This window comes from Amblyomma maculatum, chromosome 10 (genome assembly GCF_055883805.1).
Source record: "Amblyomma maculatum isolate TAMU_Amacu chromosome 10, ASM5588380v1, whole genome shotgun sequence".
NCBI lineage: Eukaryota > Metazoa > Arthropoda > Arachnida > Ixodida > Ixodidae > Amblyomma > Amblyomma maculatum.
The window spans coordinates 134,417,037-134,434,831 of record NC_139353.1 but is presented as its reverse complement, the minus strand read 5'-3'; the positions used below and the strand labels follow the sequence as shown (position 1 = coordinate 134,434,831).

Sequence of the window (17,795 nt, the reverse complement as noted above, 5' to 3'; positions counted from 1 at the left end):
GAGACTGGAAAGCGCGCTTCGTTATGTAGCCGCGCTCTTCCCGTAGTTCTGTTTCGCGCTTGCTATTTATCTTTAATATTTAAAGATATTTGACATGCGCGGATGTTTACTGAATTGAGTGTACAATGTCGATACCCGCCATAGCAAGCAATAACAGACGAAGGCTAATGAGCGCACTGTAAACGTTTTTTTTTTATTTAAGTATTACAAACTGTCGCAGCTCCGACATATTTCGAGACACTAAATATCGCAAAGTAAGAGTGATACGTGGGACCATTTCTCACGGGATATACCCGACTAAATATATATATATATATATATATATATATATATATATATAGTGAAAAATGAAGACCAACGTGTGAAACAATTTATTGGCTATTCGGCTGTGGAACAGCCTTCGTCAGAATGTCGGCACTGTAATGGAAGTTACAGTATTTGTACAAAGATATTACAAAAGATTTGTACAAACCGCACGGAAAAGTATAGACGCATCGGGCACGTGACAACAGGGCGATATGTGGGTCACTGTAGGAGGTGATAGAGTTTTGGAGTATTGTCTATTTTAAATGCGGCTGCAGCAGATAAACATACATACATAGAAACATACATGTGCGAGATATTCAGTAGGCATAGCATCAGTTCAAAGATAACCATGTACAATTGCTAGACAGCAAAATTAAAGAAGCGAGAAGAAAACGCGGCTCAATGAACAGCATAAAGATTAGCACGCAATATCATCATTACATCCTAAAAGAGAACGATATGCTCCACCCAAGCACAGAAAGAAAAAGAAAGACAAGCAAGCGCTGTAGATATGCGAAGACAATGAACGAGATGCGGCACTAACACAACATTGACATGGGAACATATTTCGGCGTTCAAGGTGCAGGGACCGAACTTAATTTCCTGTGCTTTCATTTAAACCTGACGACACTGCTTTGAATTTGTAGATAAGAAACGACTCTCTAATTTCGCGCTCATGATTGCTTTTAAAACCGGATTCGAGAATAGTGGCTGAAATCTGGTCAAATGAATGACCGGGTAGTTGAACATGCTTTGATAGAGGCAGGTGTGGAAGTGATTGAACATGGGCTCTGTGATTATTAAAGCGCAATCTAAACGGGGTTTCAGTTTGTCCTACATATAGTTGGTTACATACGGTGCATTGCAGTAGGTAAATAATGTTTGAAGTATCGCAGGTGAAGTCGCCATGAATGTTAAAATGAAACTTTGACCCAGTGCTATGGACGATCTGTGATGTGGTTATGTGGGGACACACTTTACACCTGTTCTTATTACAAGGATGGCAGCCTATGGGTTCCGGAGAATCTGTTTTCGATGATGTTAGTATATCTCGTAGGTTTCTCGATCTTCTGTAAACCGCCCTGGGCGGCTCTACGAATATGTTCCTAAGACGATCATTTTGCATGACAATGTTGTGATGCTTTTTAAGGATTGCCGAAACGTACGGAGCAGAAGCAGAATGAGTCAGGACAAGGTTAGTATGCAAGAGGGGAGTTTTCGGTTTGTCTTTGGCAAGCAGAATTCTACGGTCTTGTGTATCAGCGCGCTTAATGGCGTCATCTATGAGCTGCAGGGGGTATTTTTGCTTGATGAGCGAGGTGTGAAGCATGGCACAGTTATGTTCGAAATCAGATTGCTTTGAGCAATTTCGTTTGAAACGAACTGCTTGACTGTAGGGGATACTGGTTTTCACGTGCTTGACATGGCTACTATCGAAGTGCAGATATTGTTGACGGTCAGTCGGTTTTCGGTACACTGTTGTAGTTAAGCTGCCTTCCTGAAGCGAAATTGTGACGTCAAGAAAATTGATTGTATATCTAGAGTACGTGTGGGAAAATGATTTAGAAGGGTGCAAGCTGTTGAAATCGGCTATGAGTGACAGGAGCTCGACTTCGCCATGGGGCCAGATAAGAAATATATCATCAATATAACGTTTGTAGTAAAAAGGTACTAAGAATCAGCTTTGGAAAAATTTGTTTTCCAGCATGGCCATAAATATAATTGCGTAATTAGGTCCTATTCTTGTACCCATTGAGGTACCACTGATCTGGACATAATCAGTTTCAGTTTAGTCGTTCAGTCGTGTCCGACTCTTCGTGACCCTATGGACCATGTCACGCCACGCTTTCTGGTCTCTCACTATCTTCCTAACATCACATAACTTCATCTGCAGTGCCTAGAGGATGCCATCTAACCAACGCGTTCGCTGCGTACCCCTTCTCCGGCGACCCTCAACCTTTCCCAACATCAAATCTTTCTCCAGCGACTCCTCTCTTCTCATCAGATGACCAAAGTAGCTGAGCTTTAACTTTAAAATTTGACCCTCCAATGAGCAGTCAGAGTTTATGATCGACAATATCGACTGATTTGACCTTCTGGCAGTCCAAGGAACTCTCAAAAGTCTTCGCCAGCACCACAATTCAAAGGCGTCAATTCTTCGGCGGTCAGCCTTTTTCACAGTCCAACTCTCGCATCCATACATCACAACTGGAAAGACCATAGCACGAGTTATACGGATCTTGGTTGGCAGACTAATGTCTCTGCTCTTTACTAGGCGGTCAAGGCTAACCATTGCTCTCTTTCCCAGAAACAGGCGTCTCCTAATTTCATGGACATAATGCTTTCCTTCAAACTCAAAATTATTAAGCTCTAATATAAGTTTGAGTAGGGTGGCCAATGTGTTACTGTCGATTATCGTTTCAATGCAAGCTTCATTGTAGGCAGTCACAACGGCGCGTATACCATCTGCATGCGGGATGTTTGTGTAAAGTGAAGTGACGACGAGCGTGACAAGCAGAGAATCATGAGGAATGGTAAGATCAATGATGGCAGACAAGAAGTTAGTAGTGTCTTTTATGTAAGACGAAAATGTGGGCGGAATGCTATTAATGAGCGCGTCGACGTAACGAGACAGAATCTCCGTAACCGTGTCGATACCCGGGCTAAGTGGAACAATTCAGCTAAAGACGCTTTCTGTAATCTTATCTTTGTGAAGCTCCTGTAATGCATTCTTCAGAATATCTCTGAACTGATCAGTGGGGTCGCAGTCTACAAGCCGCGAAAGGTATCGTCTGCCAGCTGCCTGTATGCCTCAACAAAGTAATCACTTTTATTCATTACGACCAGAGCACCACCTTTGTCTGCTGGCTTAATGATTATTTCTTTTCTGCAGGCTAACTCTTCCATTGCTTTTGCCTCGCGGACTGAGAGGTTTTGGTGGAAAGGAACCTGTTTTTTGTACAATTCTAAGACATCTTTTTGTACAGCATTAATGTACAGCTCTAGACAGTTGTTCCTTTGTGTTGGAGGAACCCAGTGTTTGTAAGACGGCAGCGTGTTGCGCGTGGTGTTCGAACTGGGCTTATCATGAAAAAATTCTCGAAGGCGCAGGCTGCGGGCGAAAATGTCCAAATCTTTCAGCAGCTGGAACTCGCCGTAGCCGCCCGTAGCAGGGCAAAAGGTAAGGCCACAGGACAGCACTTTATTTTCTTCAGGGCTTAGATCATGATTCGAAATATTTATTACGTTTGCAAAACTAGGGGGACTACGTTCTTTGTTAACAAGTAGATCCGAGACCGAAGAACGGCACTCCGTAGATTTAGAATCAAATTCAGAATCATTTTTCACTACTATTGACCATGACCAAGATTTCATTTTGGTGTATATATATATATATATATATATATATATATATATATATATATATATATATATATATATATATATATATATATATATATATATATATATTTCCATTTATTTCCATCAAAGATGGGGGAGGCGAGGCAAAAAGCTGCGATAGCAGCTTGACAAGTCCTCGTCCCCTACAAAGCAGCAACAGTACACGCCGACAACCCGGCACATATTACTTAGATAAAAGGTATCTACACTGAAAGCATTTCCCTCGCTTTCCAAAACAAATATACGGCTTGTACACAACAAATTATACACTTGTAAATTGATAACAGAGATGTGTACACTGAAAGCATTTCCTTAAAAAAAAAAAGTAAACACAAGTGTCGAAGTCAGGGGAAGATTGGGTACTAATAACAAAAAAGGAAGCATTGAACGCGGCAAATGCACTGCAAAGAACCACGTTGTAATAAAAAGAAGCCCATATACAGCGACATGAACTTTGGTTTTGGTTGACAGTTCATTTTTAGGAAGGCATTCACAAAAGTATGTATTCATTAAAAGTGAATTAGGTACAGCTTGCGTATGAGTAAAGAATATGCATAACATACAAAGGTGGCAAAAAATGACAAGACGCTACATTACAGGAACACAGATTTCAGTTCATTTGGGTTTTTGGGTTAAGATATATTATATATATATATATATATATATATATATATATATATATATATATATATATATATATATATATATATATATATATATATATATATATATGTATATATATAGATATGTGTGTGTGTGTGTGTGTGTGTGTGTGTGTGTGTGTGTATCGTTTTCATTATCAACCAAGACACAAATTCACAGAATATTAGGTGTGTAAAACTAATGATTCCATGCTGATACGAGAATGCACTTCAGTCAACAGATATGGTGTACACCATAGAAGCGATTGACGCAAATCACTGTCGAAAAACTGCTTCATGCGATTTTAATGCAGGTATTTGTAATTTTCACTCAAGTCAACTTGAAAGCTCCAATGCACGAAGCGAACAGTGTACAAGTGGATGTTCGCCGCCTGCTATGGACTTGTGCAGGGACAATGGCATCAAGGATAAAGATTCTACAGGAAGTGGGACTAACCGCAAAAAGAGAAGAGGACTTCTCCAAATGGTTCACCGACAACAATAAGGGCAGGAGCCTCCTCAGGTTCCTCACGGAAAATAATTTACACGGGTTTTTATAATCTGCCTTATGGCAAGCTTGCGTAATAAAAGAAATAACAGTGTACAAATACAGCTAATTCAATCAGCTTAGCTTGAGGGGCTGCGCTGCCTTTCGCTGCGACAGCATGTTTGACTTGTTGAGTCCTTTGATAAAAACTTGAAGCCGCGTAGTAACATAAAAACTGACTATGCGAGGAGTAATACTCTGAGCATGTGCATTGCATCCCACATTTAAAGGAGCAGCACAATGAATCACGTATAGAATGTCCATGACACTTTCAGAATGAACTTTGCGCGCACTAAAGCAATTATTAAAAATGTCCTCCAGCCTGGTGATGAAACGGAACAGTTCAACCGAGGGGTAGAGTACGCCTCCTTCGTCAATATGCTTAACACATTCTGCAGCATGCATGCGGTGCCCTTGCTCTGCTGGCAATAAGAGGCAATCGATACATGCAGGGCATTTGGTCGGTAGCACGCACTTTTTCGCCACGTACCCAGAGATGTAATAGATCAACCTTGAGTCCCTTCTTTGGATGTTATAGTCATGTTGCATAGCTGCACTGCCACATGAAGCCGACGGTACCTCTTTTTTGGTGCAAACCTTCACTTTCTCAGTCAGTTGCTGCTTTGCAGTTTCCTCTTTGTCCGCCGCGTCAAGAAGAGAACTTAATATATCGCTCTCTGCATTTCCACCTGCAACGCTCTGTGCCAAGTTGTAATAAGAAAGGCAGCGAACAATGATAACAAACTGTTGCGGTGTTGGGTGGGAGTTGGAGCCAGAGGAAAGCCTGACTATTTCAAAGAAGTTCTCCACTTTGTCCTGGCTCAGTCGTGATGTCAACAGGTAGCTGTAGCCAACTTGATCGTGCAAGTACTGAAGGAGCTCAAAAGTACTTGTTAGCGTAACTCTTAGGCCTTCCGCGGTAGATTCGCTCATAATTTTTTTTTTATCAGCGTGGCGCTCCCAGGTGTCTAGGAAACATAGGGTTTCCTTTATTAACTTCGCACAATCAGAAGCAGGCCTTAGGGCTTCTGCCAGTCATCACAGCAATCAAGGACTTCATTGTTATGAAAAACTTTTCTGTAGCTACAAGTTTACCGCAGCTCTGCTCTAGCTGAGTAAGGTAAAGAAAAAAAGCTCGCAAAGGACAATGCCCGAACAACTGGAATGCATAACTCGCCCGCATTTTTTCGAAGTTGTTGGGGCTGATGTGCACACTAGTTATGCCAGGCATTGTTTTCATTGTTACAGCATTTCTGTCTAGTTCGAAAGCTTTTCGAACAAATTGCATTGATACCGTTCCATCGGGGGTGTCAAAAGTTGTGACAAGAAGCCTGTTTCGAATATTTTTGACAAGGTGTGGGAAATCTGAAAAACAAATATAAGAAACGGCTGCTGTCAACAGGATGCGGTTTCTTGCAGACCACTTCTTTCAAGGAAGCTCGAATATTAAACATGCGCCGCATTTTCCGGTTCCAGGCCGCTGCATCACATGTGACGTAGTCCACTAAGAGGCCAGCCTTTTCTGCAAGAGTTGTGGACTCGATTACAAATTTGGCCAGCAGGTCACCTTTCACGTTCTCATTACTCCCGAAAACGCCAAGAACTTGAGTCCAGCTGCCAACGAGTGGCACAAACATCACAACAAGACCATGATTGCATGGCAATGGTTTTTCTTTTTCGGGCGTATATGGGCCAAGGTCAACAAAGCCTTCTATCTTCGCACCTGTTGTCACTGTTAAGTGTTGTGCTAGCTTCATTTCATTTATTATTATCCCACCTTGTCGGTGGAACACATCGAGGTGGGCAACCTTCTTTTTCAACACAGTCAGCATTTTTTCATTAAATCTGTAGCCGCTCCTGTACTGGGCAGTGTATTTACGCAGAGTTGTTTCACTTCGGAGTGTCAAGATGTTCTGCCGCCTCCTATACCGGTACAGTTTAGGGCTTCTCATTTCAAGCAATATGCATTCAAGCATCCACTCCTTATCGTACTTCGTGCCCCGTGGGCTTTTTCTCTTGGATGCTTCGAAGCACTGCCTTATAGCCAGCTGCTGCTTTGGTGATAAGGAGCTTATTTTCCGAGAACGTATTTCCTCAGCTGTTGCAGCGCACTTAGTTTTCATTTCCTGAAGATCCACTGCGAGCTTGTCTAGCTTTGATAAAAGCCCTTTGTTTTTTTCGGGAACACGCTTGGAGCTTCTTGGAAACGGGACAAGCGAGATCTCGAACCAGTATTTTGGCTGTTCGTTCCTTGACGTCTTTTCAGGCGTGACTGCCGCTTAAAAACCGCTTCCCTTAAGTACTTGCAACTGACGCATGAAGCACCATCTTCGGATGCCTTGCCTTGGCAGCGAGTACTAAGTTATGCTGTTCTTGATTTGTACTCAATTTGATTTTGCAAGCTTGCTGTTAGGCTGGTCATCAGGGAGTTTTCATCCCTTGACGCTGCACCTTTGCAGATATGAAAATCATGCGCTTCTTGCAATGTGGTACAGCATCTTGCATTGTTGCCACTGGTGCTCCCGCTACCTGCTTGCCCACCAGTAATGTCTTTGTATGCAAGGCACCAGCACTGTCTGCAATAAAGAACACGGCCTTTTCCACGGTCACCTCACCTGACAGCGAGTCGAGAGCACATAATGTAAAACATACTCCATCTGCGTCTTGAAGTTCATGCTGCGTCCATCGCTTCCCTGGGATTTCCATTCTCCTCACCGCGGGGACAGTTGCGGCCGCGCATACTTCGTTGCTGGCCACAGGTTCGACAGGTTTATCTTCGATCACCTCTGTAACCTGCCTTCGTGCCTTTTTTCGCGGTGTGACATCGTCCTCACCACTCTTTTTTCTCTCATTCCTCTTGGGAGTGGGGAGCTTGCTCAAGTAAGCTGGCAGATTGGGTAAAATTGTGGGGACTGCATCTGCGGTAAGCATAGGTGTCCCGCGTGGAATTCGCACTTCCTCGCCATTTATGCGGTGCACATAATCCCTAACGATGAAGCATGGCTCAAAATATTGCTCTGCGGTTAGCGGCTTGCCGCCTCGATGTAGGTTCCTCTGCCTCGTGGATCTGAGCTCAGGATCAGCAGGCACCTTGAATAGCGACAACTTTCGCGCGTTTTTTGTTCTTGCATATCCTGTGCTGCACCCTGGGGCATAGCAGTGGTTGAGCAGTTGCTTCGCACTCATTGTTAATGCACTCACATCAAAACACTCGTGCAATGTAACCACACTGAACGAAAAGCCAGCGCACAACTGCAGCGCCGTTGGGCGTGCTCTAACCCGTCGCCGCCGGCCGCCTTCAAGAGTGGTCGACAACTGCGCCGCCGCTTCAGGACACACACTCGATGACGCGCGTAGCAAGGCGCTGCCCCCTCCGCTCGCTTCACTGAAAAATATTCTAGTTCACTGTACTGGCACTGCAAAATGGAGAGGCTGGCCAATGTTGCTCTCGCTACAAACAAAATCATTCCAAAGTCACCGAAGAATCTCGTAGAAATATGCAAACCAGAACATTGCTGTTTTGCTGCAGATTTTACAACGACGTACCAAAGTTTGTTATCACATGCCACTTTGACACTTTTTGAGTGTTGCCAAAACAGCGAGGCTCAGGGCTACGCATTTCTGCACAGCTGCTTTTGTAATGTTGTCAGAACTTTTAACGTTTCCTTATTGCAGTGTTCTCCAAAGTGTTTTCAGTGCCTCGACTGTTTTCGCTATTACGTCACACTCTGTGACGTTACACTACCTCGAAATAACTTTCCAGTCTTCACGTCCTCTGAGACACGTGAAGGGATTGACCAGAAGCTGATCACCGAAACGAGAAGTTAGCTAGCGACCATCTCTGCTCCCAATTACAGACCTGATTGTCTCTTATTATATACCTCATTAACCCTCTGCAACTACTCTGTCATTTGCATACCTTTACTTGGCGCTCTATTCGAAGGTTCTATTCTTTTTCCGGTATAATACATACCATGGTCTCTCGTCTCCGGGTACACATGGTACGCCAAGACCGGATTCATGAATGTATAACTTTGCAAGCTCCTACATGCAGCAGTTGCTTTGCTATTCAATTTGGGGTTTTAAGGGGAGGGGGGTGTCCTCCTCGCTCCTCGTACCCCAGTTGTCGGGGGGTCCCATGGCTGCCCGGAAGCAGAGTGCTCGAGATAGCTCGTGGGCCGCCTCGTTTCCAGGGGTGGCAGAGTGCGCAGGTGTCCAAGTTATTTGAATTTCCTGTTCAGGGGGTGTTGGTTGAGGATCTTTGTCGCCTCCGACGAGATCCTGCCTTGACAGATGTAGTTGATTGTGGGGTGAAAGGAACCCTCGGCCACATAATATGGGAATGCCCGCAGTCTTCTGGGATAGGAAAAATTGGGAGACCCTGCTGCGAAGCTCGGCCCCTGAGTTACAGCGGAACACCGTCCATCTGGCGCAGAAGGCTTCCATGAGCCAAGGCCTGCCAGCCAGAATTAACGCGGTGGCCCCAGTATTTCAGGCTTACGTTTGGGCGCCGAGGTGATTGCCTTCTTCTGGTGGAAAATGAAGTTTTTCAGTCAATCAATCCGGCATAATTGTTCTTGTTTTGCATATCCGACCAAGCGAAACCTGCATGCACAGGCGTACAAAGCTGACGCATTAAAGCTGTAGGGGGCATTTTGGACCCCTAAACTACGATAAGTCGAAAGTCTCTATTGCGCGGTGGGGCGAAGCCCTCGATTGTGGTACCTCTTTCTTTTTTTTTTTCACTTCCCCGTTCCTCGTTTTTTTTTGCAGCTCAGTTAAATATGTCTGCGGAGAATTGAACATTGCGCCTTGTCTTTCCTCTAATAATAATAGTAATAATAATAAAAATTGGTTCACAGGAAAGGAAAAAAGCCTAGTATCTGTCACACTTGCTTCTGTGGACACCTGAACCGCACCGTAAGGAAAGAGAGGGAGGAGGGAGGTAAAGTAGAAAGTAAGAAAGAGGAGCCATAGTGGAGGGCTTCGGAGTAATTTCGACCACCTGGGGATATTTAACGTGCGCTCTGTAACGTGCGCTGACATTGGAGGGGGTGAAGAGTGGCTGTTCCTGGCCGTACGGGGCTGCGTTTGAGGCGGGGGCTAGCCAGGCACCGATTTTTTTACCGTTGTAGGCCGTCATTGCACCCGTCACCACTTAGGTGGTGGACAACGGCTGTTGCGGCGCGCGTCTTTCTATGCCTCGTTTTCTTTCTTGTCTAATTTCTCTCTTCTGTCCGCACGAGGCAGTGGATGTGGTTTAGCCGAAAAGGCGTCCGTGTGTTGTGCGATGTCAGCGTTGTTGTTGTTGTGGCTGTAGGAAGAATGCATGGGCCTGCTACTGGCTCTGCAGCTGAGCCCAGCTGCCTCGTGCAGGCATAAGAGGAAATAGAAAAGAAAGAAAAGGAAGAGGGAAAGAAAGACGCGCGCCGCAACAACAGCCGTCGTCCACCACGGAAGCGGTGGAGGGTGCAATGACAGCCTACAACAGATAAAAATTCAGTGGCAGGCTAGCCCACGCCGCAAGCGGCGGTGACCTACCTGCCCCAGCCCCATAAGGGGAGTAGGCCTGTCAGCGCACGTTAAAGACCCCCAGGTGGTCGATTGGATTGGATTGGAAAACATTTATTTCGTCGCTCAAGCAGGTCGATGGAGAGACGTACTAGATGGCCGCTAGTCCATGGATGGCGGCGACCTTATTAGCCCGCTCGATGGCCCGTAGTTAAATCTGCGGGTCCGAGCTGACCAGCACGGCTTCCCACTGCTCGGGAGAAGGGAGCTGTATTAATTCCACCGCATGTGGATCATTTGCGCAGTTCCAGAGAATATGATCGTATGTCGCTCTTTCGCCGCATTTACTGCAGGTTGGATTGTACTGGCCTGGGTACATCAGGGCAAGCACCACCGGATTTAGGAGAGAGCGTGTTTGTAGTCGGCGCCAGGTAACTTCCTGTGCCTTTGTTAAAGATTTGTGGGGGGGGGGGCGGATATGTGCGCCTTTCCAGCCTGAAGTGATGGGTAATGTCATGAAAAGAAATTAACCCGTCCTTCGTGAAATTCGGGTCGGAGGGCGCACTCACTGCCCGGTCGACGAAACCTCGGGCTTGCGCGTGAGCCGCCTCGTTCCCCGGATTAGACGAGTGGGCCGGGACCCAGATTAGTTCAATTTCCCTAACCGGAGTAGGGGTGCTTTGGAGGATGCGGAGGGAGGTAGACGTGATGCGACCCCTCGCGAAATTGCGACTGGCTGTTTTAGAATCACTGAATATAATATCGGCGGACGTGTTTGCAATAGCTAAGGCTATGGCCGCTTCCTCCGCCGTCTCGGAGGAGGTGGATGCGATTGATGCGGCCGCCAACGGAGAACCGTTCCCATTCACAGCGGCCAGTGCGAACGCTTGTATCTGGGTGTGCCGATATTCCGCCGCGTCCACGTATGCTGCATTGACGTGTCGGCCGTACTTGGCATGTAGGGCGCGAGCCTTCGCCATGCGTCGGCCTTCGTGGTGGGCGGGGTGCATATTCTTGGGCAAGGGTTTAATGAATAGAGCTGTCCTAATGTGTGTAGGTAAGTGTGTTTTCGCGTCCTTCTCTGGAAGTTGTTCGCACATGTGTAGTCTGTACAGGATGGACATTCCCGCGTTCGTACGAGTGAGTCGTCCGAGCTGGGAGACAAGGTGTGCCTCGCACAGCTCCGAAAGTGTGTTGTGAACCCCAAGGGCCACTAACCTTTCCGTAGACGTGCTGTGCGGGAGCCCAAGGGCAGCCTTGTAGGCGTGTCGGATTAGGCTCTCGACCTTCATTCTTTCCGCGAATTGCAGTTTCAGGTACGGGAGAGAGTAGACAATTTTGCTCAGTACGAAAGCCTGGTTAATCGACACAGATCTTTTTCTTTCATTCCTTTTCTTTTGTTGGCGATTCGTCTAATAAGTCGTACAGTCTGATTCACCGTGGCAGTGAGTCTGTTGATTGTTTCGGTGTTTTTGCGATTGCATTGTATGTACATGCCCAGTATGCGCATGGTTTGAACCTCCCTGACCGGTTGCCCTCTCAAACATACGTTCAGGGCGATCGGGGGGGCCTGGTTTGCATTTCTTCCTCGCGGCTTGGCCCTGAAAACTAGCAGTTCTGATTTTGCGTGCGAGCATTCAAGGCCCGCTCCCGACGCGTAGGTTTCGATTATGTCGACTGCCTGCTGCAGCGTATCCTCTATTTGGCCGTCATTCCCCGTGGTTACCCACAGGGTGATGTCGTCCGCGTAGAAGGTGTGCTGCAGCCCCGGCAGGGCAGCGAGCTTGGGGGGAAGTGTAATGAGTGCAAGATTAAATAGGAAAGACGAGAGCACTGAGTCTTGTGGCGTGCCCCGGCTTCCCAGAGGAATGGGATCTGATTTAAGGCTACCTAGAGTGAGCTCTGCTGTCCGCTCTGACAGGAATGATCGCACATAATTAAATATCCGTTCACCAGGGTCCAATTGAGAGAGATTCGTGAGGATTGTCTCATGCGAGACGTTGTCGAAGGCTCTGCTCAGGTCTAGCCCGAGTACCGCCTTCGTCCCAGTTCCACATGGAGGGTCCAGCACATCCTTCTTAAGCTGTAGCATCACGTCCTGCGTGGACAAGGTTGCCCTAAAGCCAATCATTGTTAGAGGGAGTAACTCGTGGTCTTCCGCGTAATTTTGCAGTCGGTTAAGGATGACATGTTCCATTAGCTTTCCGATGCAAGACGTGAGGGAGATGGGGCGCAAATTTTCGATCGAGAGTTTCTTGCCTGGTTTTGGGATGAAGGTGACCCGCGCGTGCCTCCATTCCTGAGGGATCTCGCCTTCCCTCCAGTAGGTGTTCATTAGTTCCGTCAGGGCCGCGACAGAAGTGTGGTCTAGGTTTCGGAGCGTTTTGTTTGACACCCCGTCAGGTCCCGCCGCGGTGGTGGTACGGAGCTGGCTGAGAGCAAACCAGACCTCGGCATCTGCTATGTCGGCGTCCAGGGTGTCGTTGGGGAGACCCTCATACGCGGGTAGAGGGTCTGTGTGGGATGTGCTCAGGTAGCGTGTTCGTAGTTCGGCAAGTAGCTCAGCGTCCGTACCCTGGTATTGGTGAATTAATTTCGTGAGTCGGTCTCGCTGTGTGCATTTTGTCTGTGTGGGGTCGAACAAGTGTCGGAGGAAGAACCATGTCTTTTTGTTTCCAAGCTGCCCGTTCATATTATCACAGATTTGGCCCCATTGTTTTTCCTGCAGCTCTATAGTGTACGTTTCGATATGGCGCTCGAGTTGCGCTATACGCTTGCGTAGATTTCTATTGTGTCTCTGTCTCTTCGAACGTTTTAGTAGGCTGGCATGCGCTTCCCACATGTGGAGGAGTTTGGAGTCAGTCGTCTGGTGCGGCTCCTCAGTCGGCGTCTCGACCGTGGTGGTCTTGACGTCCTCTTTAAGTGCAGCAATCCACTCCGTTAGGTTGTTTATCTGACTGGGGGCAGTTTGCTCTCGTAAGCGTCTGAACCTATCCCAATCGGTGATGCGTGTGCGCATGTGGTGCAGTTTGTGAAATGTTGTGTCAAATGTTGTAGCTATTATGTAATGATCGCTCCCTAGTGTGTTTCTGGTGTTGGACCAGCAGGCGTCGCTAATGTTTTTGGTTAGTGTGAGATCGGGCGAGGTATCTGCGCTAATGCTGTTGCCGACCCGCGTGATTTCTTGGGGATCGTTAAGAATTGTGAGGCCCAGGTTCTGGATAGACTGCCACAGCTTTGTACCCTTGGGGTTGTTCTTCCGATAACCCCAAGCCGAATGGTGGGCATTAAAATCGCCCACCACAAGGAGCTGCGTTCCTGCGGCGAGTCGAGTTACTTTACACAGTAGGTCGGGAATTCCTGACCCTCTGTTTTTCGGTGGACTGTATAGGTTGAGCATAAAAAGATTTGCCTCACCCTTTTTTCTGGGCACAATTTCAAGTAGCGTGTACTGTTCGCTAGAACTGTCTATCGTGTGTTGTATAGCAGTAATGTTGCGTTGAACAAATGTCGCTGTGAATGGGATGGTCGCCGTCGTCCCTGCGTTCGAGGGGGGAGTAAACGCTTTATAGCCCGGTAATTTCGCCGGACCGCTAGCTTCTTGAAGGGCTATTACGTCCGGTTGTTTAGGTAAGCTTTGGATGTGAAACAACAGGTTACTCCGTTTGTTGCGGAATCCCCTGCAGTTCCACTGCCATACCTCAATTTGCTGGCGAGGGGCCATTTTGAGACATGGGAGGAATAATTACGGGCACGGTCGCGGATGCCGGCATTACATTACGGCTTGCCTCCAGGGCCGCGAGACGCTGCGCTACTTGCTGAAAAAAACCAGCGATGTTTGAACCCAGCTCAGTTACTTCGCGCGTGAGAACGTTAACTTTTTCCTCGAGACCGCTAAATTTATTCTCGAGTGCGCTCAATTCTGCTCTTAGCTTGTCTGCTGACTTAGATTTGGTAGTGGGTTGCGGGTTGTCATCTTTAGACGCTTCTGCAGCGCGTTTCGATCCGGAACCCTCGTTGGAAGGAGCCGGTCTTTTCAGGTTAATGCGGCTGTCCGTCTCGCAAAGTCAGACAGGCCGGAAATCCGGACTTGCCGTGGGACTGCAGTGATCTCTGAGAAGTGAACTTCATCAGTGACAGTGAACCTTTACGTCTTTCGACACGCTGGCTTAAAGCGTTTCGCACTTGAAACAAGGCATTTTCTGAGTTTTCGCGTGTGCAGGACACGACTCGTTTTCAGTTTTGAACCCCGTGAAACACGGTAACTCGAACCACCTTTGCAGGCTGAATGTTCGAAACTATTTTGCCCCAGAGGGAGCGCAGCGGGGTTTGCGGAGCCTCTTCCAAGCGCACACCCCTGTGAGAGCCGGGCGCCAGGCCGGGGGACGCTTGTACCCATTTTTACCGGTGGGTGTGCGGCGGCGGGTTTCGAACGAACCACCTCCCGCAGCCGAGACGGACGCCCTTGTGGTAGAGCATCCGCCTCGCATTCGGGAGGTACCGGGTTCGATCCTTGGTGCCGCCGGTTACCCACCGGTTTTTCAATGGGTACAAGCTTTCCTCCGGCCTGGTGCTCGGCTCTTCTGGGGTGAAATGCTTGGAAAAAGGGTCACATAATGGACTTATTGTCCGCAGTCGTGGCCTAGTGGTTAGGGCGTCCGTCTCGGCTGCGGGAGGTGGTTCGTTCGAAACCCGCCGCCGGACAGCTTGTACCCATTTGGGAAAGCTTGTACCCATTTAAAAACCGGTGGGTACCCGGCGGCACCAGGGATCGAACCCGGTACCTCCCGATTGCGAGGCGGATGCTCTACCACAAGGCCACCGCTTCTGTGGAGGGTATGGCGCTTAGCGTGGTGGATGAAGGCGCACGGGGTACTGGCGTAGGTTTTACGGGTGGTTGCAAAGATTGAAATAGACTTTTCATTTCTGTTATTTCCCGTTGCATTTGCGCAATGGTTGCGTCTCTGGACTGTATTTTAGCTAAGAGCTCCTTCTCCCGAGCAGTGTAATTCTGGGAAGCCGTATCCGGCCAGCTCACCTGCTTTGAGCTGCTTCTGCTCCTGCTCCTGCTCGAACGCTGCCGTCGGTCCGTGCTTCCCTGCCTTGAACTGGCGTCCTGGCTAGATGACAGTGGTGGGAAGGAGGACGACCTGTGGCGCGTCTTGCTTCCTCGATGGTGGCTTGACGAATGGCTACCGGCTTTGTCTCTTGAGTGCGGCGTGTGATCGGACTGCTGGTCGACTTCATCGCTCAGGTTCTTGTGTTGTTGCTTGTGTTTGGGGCGGCGTTCTACAAAGCGATGTTTGCAGTTCTTGCTCCCGGTGTAGTGGGCCCCTTTGCACACAATGCACTTCGGCGTGCCGGTGTGAGCTTCCCCTTCGGCTGGCGGAAGATGTTCTTCACCGCACCTGCGGCAAATTTGAGTCCTGGGCTTGTAGCAGACATCCGCCCGATGGCCGACTCTTCTGCAGTTGAAACAGGTTTCCACCTGCTCTCTGCACGGGTGTACGCGGAAAGCACTCTCCCAATAGTAGATGGTGTCTGGAGCTTTCTTTCCGGCAAACGTCACCAGTATGGACATTGACTGGCCAAGGCGACGAGCATCCACCACCGGAATCCCTTGGTTGCGCTTCAGGAATCCTTGTCGCACCTCATCGGGAGTTCCGCCGTCATACGCATAATAAATGACGCCTCTCGTAGAGTCGTCCGGCGCTGACACGTACGATGTCACTTCGTACTCTTTCTCGCCCAACTTGAGCCGTCGCAGGTTACTGTAAACCGAAGCCCTGAGCTTATGCGGTGTGCTTATCGTGAAAGTGTTAACTGTGTTAACACGAAGGCTGTCTTGTTCCAGCACCTCTTGAAGCGGTAGGTTAACCGCTATGCGGGTAACCACGGCTCCTCTTTCTCTCTTTCCACTTTCACTCCCACCTTCCTCCCTTCCCTTACGGCGCGGTTGAGGTGGCCACAGAAAGCAAGTGGGACAGTTACAGCGCCTTCCCCTTCTTATAAAGCAATCAGGCAGCGGAGGTGGCTCAGCTACAGAGCCAGTAGCAGGCTCGTACAATTTCTTTTCCTTCTTCCTACAGCCACAACAACAACAGCGCTGACATCGCACAGCACGCGGATGCCTCTTCGTTTCGCCACCAGCGAAACGCAGCCGACGCGGTTAAATTCGAACCCTGGCACTTCGGCACAGTACTCTGCAACATACCTCTGAGTCAAAATGATCTATCTGGCAATGCCCCGTTTCTCCGGGAGCTAAAGAAACGGATCCCCTTGATCAAATTACCTGGGAGTCCTACATCCGCAGCCCAAATGCGGATGAACAAAAGATCGCTATACGTCTGGCGGAGGAGGCTTACTTGAACACCTTCTCTGCGACCACGGCGTAGGAGATTTGGCAAGGAGACACTCCCCCTGGCTGCGCCCCTGCCCCGAGGTCCATGTCGGTGTAAATAAAGTCTTCTCACTCACTCATAGTCTGGTATCTTACCACTTTGACACCCAGGCGGGGTCAATAAGAAATAATAAATATTATTATTAAAACCACTGATGCCTTCAGTACTGCGTCTCCTATACTGTGTAAACTGTGTGGTGCGGCGTTCGAGGAAGCGCTAAGTGAGCAGCGCTCGCTCGCCTGGTGACGTCATGAAAGGTGGAGACGTCATAATCGGATTAGATGTCATCGTGACATCAGTTCACGTCATTAGGCATTAGGCAATGTGACGTCATGCTGACGCCATGACTTATGTCATCAGGTGATGGCGAAACAAACCAATCATCTATGTCATTATCATGATCAGTGTCACTATCACTAACTACCACTATCTTTATCCATAACTTCTGCCTCTAAATAGCAGCAGCGGTCTCCATGGCAACTACGCTGGTAGAACTAAGATACATTTTTCATATACTCGGTGTGGCTGTAAGAATGACTGACAGCTATAAGAGACAGAATTTTGGCAGTAAGAGCAATTATATGATCTCACTTTAAAACACAAACTTTTAAATACCACTGCCTGCTAGAAAACACTAGCGAAACGGGATAAGCGAGGGACAGCAGCGTACGGTGGTCAGTGATGTACGTCGATACCTGAGGAAGTGACAGAACATCAGCAGTGCAGACCCTACACACAAAATAGGGTGGGACATACGCCCTAGGATTCAAGAAATACCTCGGTACCAAGTGACTTCAATTGACTACGTCTTTATCTCGATCTTCACATGTCGCATCGCAGTGATGTCTGCGGGATGCGATTTCATGAGGTCTCGGCTGATGCGCCAAACCTTGCCGTAAGGAGCAAGAGCTTTGGCAAGGCATTCGCCTGGTACACAGGTGGGTGAGCACTCACCTGGGTCACTTGTGGGCTCAGAGAACGATGGAT

The 17,795-nt window shown here is 48.0% G+C and overlaps 1 pseudogene; it reads right to left on the bottom strand.

Moving 5' to 3' along the window:
- Positions 1 to 901: 901 nt before the first annotated feature.
- LOC146177505 (uncharacterized) lies at positions 902 to 16,855 on the bottom strand (annotated as a pseudogene).
- Between the last annotated feature and the right edge of the window lie 940 nt (positions 16,856 to 17,795).